This window comes from Coptis chinensis, chromosome 4, assembly GCF_015680905.1.
Source record: "Coptis chinensis isolate HL-2020 chromosome 4, ASM1568090v1, whole genome shotgun sequence".
Taxonomy (NCBI): Eukaryota; Viridiplantae; Streptophyta; class Magnoliopsida; order Ranunculales; family Ranunculaceae; genus Coptis; species Coptis chinensis.
The window spans coordinates 96,108,798-96,115,262 of record NC_141459.1 but is presented as its reverse complement, the minus strand read 5'-3'; the positions used below and the strand labels follow the sequence as shown (position 1 = coordinate 96,115,262).

At 38.7% G+C, this 6,465-nt stretch overlaps 1 long non-coding RNA gene across 1 annotated transcript; it reads left to right on the top strand.

Moving 5' to 3' along the window:
• Positions 1-4,069: 4,069 nt before the first annotated feature.
• LOC147505922 (uncharacterized) lies at positions 4,070-6,086 on the top strand. The gene is made up of 3 exons (XR_015193512.1): positions 4,070-4,532; positions 4,697-5,127; positions 5,826-6,086. It is a non-coding gene; the product is annotated as an uncharacterized LOC147505922 (long non-coding RNA).
• The last annotated feature ends 379 nt before the right edge of the window (positions 6,087-6,465 follow it).

Here is a 6,465-nt window from a genome sequence, read left to right as displayed (position 1 = left end):
CTCAAAGTTACACAACAGCAGCCCACACACTAGCAGCACATACTTCACACACAATAGCACACCGCACCACACACATAAACACACGTTAACCCTCACAGTTACTTCAACAACTACGAAGTCTACTGCCATGAATACTCCACTGAAGGGAATGAATACTCCACTGAAGGGGGGGGGGAGGGGTAGTATCAACCACACTAGCAAGTTCACCAAGTCCACCAACGCTTTCAGCACTCTCAACTTGTGTATCACCAAAGCTTTCACCAAGTACACTCGCAACTTGTGGAGTGTCACCAACAAACGACCCAAAGCTTTCACAAACATTCAGAGTATGATATGAGTAGTCATTCCCAAAAATTACACAAGCTTCAGCAAAATAGGTAAACATCCTCCCTTTTAGGTGTCTTACTTCGGGATGTGCCTATAACAATAAACAATTTCTAACAAGCACGCTATGGTTATAAACATAGTAATAATTTGTCAAAAGATAGTCAAGTAAATTACCCTGAAATACGCATCCCATGCTTGACGATCAGCGTCAATACACTTGGTTTGTTGGTTGTATGAAAAACCAAACTCAGTACTCTCGAGAAGTTCTTTGACAGCTATGTAATCTCTCTTCAACGTTTTCATCCTAGAACGTACATTGTCATCCCCAACTGACGAGTTCAATCGTTGATTCAACTCCCTAGCCATCATGGACAAGGTCTCACTCGCCCACCCATTATTTGACGTTCTACCCGTACCATTTACAGTATAATCCAACAACAATTCAATTAGGATCTTATCCATCGTGGGGAGACCAACGGGTATGTCTTGACGACTTGTCATAACTACTGAGAAAAAGTTAAATGTGAACTAATTGAACAACGTATTTCACAAGTAATCAAACTAACACTTACAACTATTTTATATATACACTAAGCCCGTCCTAACTAGCCAAGTTATTATATTGAGAGATAACCTTACGCTTTCTTTCTCCTGTAGCATATTGAAAATCGGGTTTTTGTTTTAAAGGATAGAACTAGTTCCCCCCTTCTTTGTACTGACAGGTGAGCAAAGGAGAACCCTTGGGTTGTAGGAGTCAAGTCTATGTCAGGACCTCTTTCCAGGTATCCCCCTAAGTGAAGGATTAGCTTCTTGGGACTCCCTCCTACGTCGAACTTCTTCTTCATCTATTTTCCCAAGTCGGGTGTTGGGTTTAAAAGAATAGATCGCCCTTCTTTTTACTGAAAGTTGAGATATGGGGCCGCCAGGTTGATCGATCTATTACGAAAAGAGCTTAGCTAATAGGGTCTCGCCCCCGTACTACCTAATTTACTAACTAGAAGTAGAGTATATGTTAGGACAAGGCGAAGGGTAGTTCCCTACCTTTAGGATTACCTTCTATAGAATCTCTCCTGCGGCCTCGTTCTCGGGATCCCCCCCTAATAAAGCTAAGTCAAGAATATGGAGACTCGGTTCTTTCTCGTGGATCCCGTGAGTCGGCAAGTAGGTTTTTCAGATCAAAATAGGTCGCCCCTTCTTTCAGGACACGAAAGGGGCATCACATCTAGGTCTAGAATAACAAAACAAAGACCGACTTCACGCTTCGGGAAAGAGATGCGTAAGAAGTTCAACGCCCTTCTATTTCGTCCTTGCAATCCCTCCGGAAGAAAGTGCGCTTCTCACAAGGCTTTTAGACCGCTACCCCCACATGGGGCGGAGCTCACTACGAAAAGCTCCTACCGATCACGCTTTAGCTATCGATACACTCAAGATGTGACCATCTATCTACTAACCAAACTCCCACTTTAAAGAGAGAGAAGAGTTGCAACCTATTCTCTGCTTTCGGGCGATTCTCCGCTTTCGGTAAATCAGCTATTAGGTCCTTGATTCCCCATAACGAATAGGCTAGCACTATCTCTCAATTGCCTATCCTGTGTGCTCGAGAAGGTCCCCCAGTTCCTCGGCCTCGAGGTGCATTTAGTTGTCTTACATGAGACTCGGGATATTCCCCACTCCATGGCACCTTTCGCTCATCCATTCCGCCCGTCCGGACACGACGCCCTTTCTCATTATCATCTACCGCCCTTTCTTTCCTCCCGGCTATTCACGCATGAAGATCGTCGTATGTATGCTCAACTTCAGTTGCAAGGGAGTCACACTTTTCATACACTTCCACAGCTCCCAATGTTTTCATACCATTACCATATAATCCATATATATGGACTCAATACATTATGTCATTCTAATAAGATAAATCAAAACATAGACTAAGAACAATATGTAGAAAGGATACATAACAATTAGTCAATTAGGCTTTTGGCTTTGCATTTTAGGCTTTTGACATATTCTGTCTATATAAAGCTTCAACGACTAATTTGTTTAAATCACTCTACATTTTCAGTAATGAGTGTGTTCAGTTTCTCTGTTTTACATGCCATCCTTCTGTTTTGCATTTCATCACCAATTGTGTCCACTGCTAACTTCTTGGGAAATGAAACAGATAAACTTGCCTTGCTAGCATTCAAATCTCAAACTCAAGACCCTTTCATGGTTATGAGTTCGTGGAATGATTCTAACCCTTTCTGTGAGTGGGAAGGAGTTCAATGCAGTCCTATACATGAAAGGGTGACAGCCTTGACACTTCGAGGTAAAGGTCTAATGGGAATACTATCTCCCCATGCATATTGGAAACCTCTCTTTTTTTAGGACACTAGTCCTCGAAAACAATAGTTTCCAAGGCGAGATTCCTCCAGATTTTGGTAAGTTGTTTTGACTAGAATATCTTGTTCTAAGTAACAATTCTTTGGTAGGGGAAATTCCAGCAAGTATTTCCTTATGCTCTAACCTCAGAAGTCTCTTTCTAAGTAGCAATAATCTTGCTGGAAAGATACCCATGGAACTTGGTTCTCTTTCAAAACTTGTCAATTTTACTCTTGAGGTTAACAAGCTAGAAGGTAGTATACCACCTTCCTTGGGAAACCTTACATCTCTTCATTTATCTCGGCCAAGTATTCCAAGTACTCTAGACCAATTGAAAAGCATCATGAACCTTGCACTGGAGTCTAACAAATTATCTGGTGAGATTCCTCCCTCGTTGTATAATCTCTCAACTTTAGTAACATTTAGCGTCGAAGATAATCAACTAACTGGGAATCTACCCGATGATATTGGTCTCAGTGTTCCTAATCTTCAACGTTTTTTAGTTGGGATGAACCAGTTTTCCGGACCAATTCCAACATCTTTGTTTAATGTTTCAGGGCTTAGTGTACTTGATATTGGTATTAATCACTTTAGTGGAAAAGTTCCTCTGAATATAGGAAACTTAAAGGGTCTTAGATTACTAGCTATGGGTCAAAGTAATCTCGGAAGTGGGAAACCTGGTGATTTGGACTTCCTTACTTCTCTCACCAATTGTAGTAATCACTACTAAAAAAAAAGACATATTATGACGCATGTTTTTCATCTATTTTAACGGCTTTATTGAAAATCGTCAAGATAGGTATTTTGGTATAATTTTTATGACGGCTGTTGCAACATTATGTCAGGTATAACGCAAGCGTCAAGAAAATATGATGGTTTTATGACGGCTGTGACAACATTATGTCACGTATAACACAAGCGTCAAGAAAATATGATGGTTTTATGACGGTTGTTACAACATTATGTCGCATCTAACACAATCGTTAAGAAAATATGATAATTTGATGACGGGTGTCCTAAAACAGTCAAGTCAGAAATATAATAAACCAAAGTACTTAAAAATTTCTTGACGGTTTTGTCCAATTTTGACGTAACCAACACAGGTGTCATTATAATTTATGACTTACTTGGCAAAACCATCAGCTGATATAATTTTATTTCTGACGAGAGTAAGATAGGCTCATCAAGAATTATTTTGACGGTTCTAGCACAACCAATAACCCCCATAGTTCCTAAACCGTCAATACATTTGGCAGGTTAACATTTTATTCAGAGACCCTTAAATTAGTGTTTCTATTTTATAGTCAAGCGTCAAAAGTGGTCAACGAGTCTAGAGAAATACCCAAGAAGAAAAAGTGAAAAACTTAGGGGTTACTGGTGCGTTTAATCAAAGCGTCAACAACTCAAGGCTCGAGTCCTTAGAAGAAAACCCTTAATAAGTAAAAACCAAACCAAACAAAAAAAATCAAAGAAAGCCCTTAATTATTCACCGCCTTTTTCTTGAGATTAAAAAGGGATTGAGAAGAAGCCCAACCCTCCAACCCCCGACTCCACCTCCGTAACAACAAAACCACCTCCTCTGCTACTTGAAACCCTAGCTAAGCTCTCTCTCTATCTAAATCACACTTGTCTTGAAACAATCGAGAAGAAAGGGATTTGCACTCGAACTTAAAATGGGAAGAGGCAATTTTGAGAAGAACGACTCGGTGTTTGCACGAAGGGGTTTTCAAAGCGTGGGAGTGGAAAAAGAAAAAACGAGGTAAAGATGCAGAGAATAATCAAAAGCCAAAAAGATCTCAACTTCAAGCTAATTGTTGCTTTCATAATTACTTTCCCTAAATTCTAAGGTACCCACCGCGAAACCCCAACTGAAATCTCACCCTTTTTCTGTGCTTGTTTGTTATTTGATGTTTTTTATTTCATTACACCTTTTATCAACATGAATTTCGTATTACACTAACACCATACTGATCAAATACTGATATGAATTATTGATTTCTATGGTATTTAGATGGACAAATCGAAAATTGGAGTACTGGTTGGTACATGCATGGGGGCTTATCAGCTTTCAGCAATGGAGTTGAATCTCTTACACTAAAAGGGTTCAAAAAGATCAGTCCTTTCTTCATTCCCTACTCTATCACCAACATGGGATCAGCGCTATTAGCCATTGACCTGGGACTAATGGGTCCTAATTATTCCATCTCAACAACTTGTGCAACTGCAAATTACTGCTTTTTTGTAGCTGCAAATCACATTAGAAGAGGGGAAGCTGATATCATGGTAACAGGGGGGACTGAGGCTGCAGTCATTGCTACTGGGGTTGGTGGGTTCATAGCATGTAGGGCTTTGTCTCAAAGGAATGATGAGCCCCAAAGAGCTTCAAGGCCTTGGGATTAAGATTGCGATGGCTTTGTCATTGGTGAAGGTGCTGGTGTGCTGGTAATAGAATACTCTCATTCTCTGTCTTGAATAATACTGCGTACTAGTGTTGTTTCTATATTTTCTTATGATGGTAATAGCCAGCCATTTGTTTATCAATTTGTGTTCTAATAGTCACAATATGATTAAATTACATCCACCTAGAACTCTCCCCTTGCCTAAATTAGAGGCACTAGTATAGTTGCCAATACACTAGATTATGTATCATCGATTCCAGCTTTATAACTTTATAATAGTTATGACATGAAACATGAGATATAAAAGAATAATTGGGATATGTATCCCCTAGTCAGACTAACAGATATAAAGCCCTTAGGAATGCATTTCAGTTTTGTGCTCAAAGGTCTCTTCCTATTTAGCTTTTATCATGTCCTAAGATTTTATATTCACTTGGGCATAAAACAAATGCAGGTTGACATAGTGGCATACCATTTCTCTGTTTTAAAAAGTTTTTTCCCCCAATGGAATCACGTTATTATCTCTTTTTTTTGGGATTGGAGGTGCGGAAGTTGCACTACATAGACTCGGTATACTATTGAAGATTGTTGTTTATGTAGAAATATCGAAGGGCAACGACTGTTGTTTAGCTAGCATTGTTTTTGGATTCTTATATAATTACATTTTTAGTATACTTATTAAACAAGCTAACATATAATTACATTTTTAGTTTAATAATTCTTCTTCACATTGTTTTTTAGGTTATGAATCAATGGCGTTCGAGAAAGGAAAGAGTTATAAGGAAACACCAGCTTGGTATCTCGCTTAAGTTTGTTTGAGGTGGCGGATCAGTATCATCAGTTGTTTTGCATTTTGTTGGATGAGTTATTTAAATTGAATTATTAGGATTATGCGACTTTGTTCGAGTTGTTTATTATTTTCTTTGTGAATATATCATGTAATATGAACAAGTTGTTGGAGTGATTTATGTTGGTAATAAAAGTATATATGATTCTAGTTTCTGTAATGGAGTTTGATTTGTATGAAAGTATGTATGCATGGGTTTACTGGGTATCTCCAGATTTGTATGAAAATTTGTGGTGCAAAAACATTTGCAGGATATATGCACTATGGGTGCGGAAAAAAAAAGAAAAATGAGACAAGGTTATGACGGTTTTCAAAGAACTGTTGTTACGCATGCTAGTTCTTGACATTTTTTAGTGTTTAGTTCTTGACGTTTTCCTTAAAACTATCATAATCCGATTGACTTCTTGACGGTTTTCCTAGTAAAATTATGACAGTTGAGTAAAAGTTGTCATTGAAACTGACCAAGTTATGACATTTGGAACTGAATTTATGTCATGTAAGTAGGAGTTAAGATGTCGACTTCTCGAGAATCGT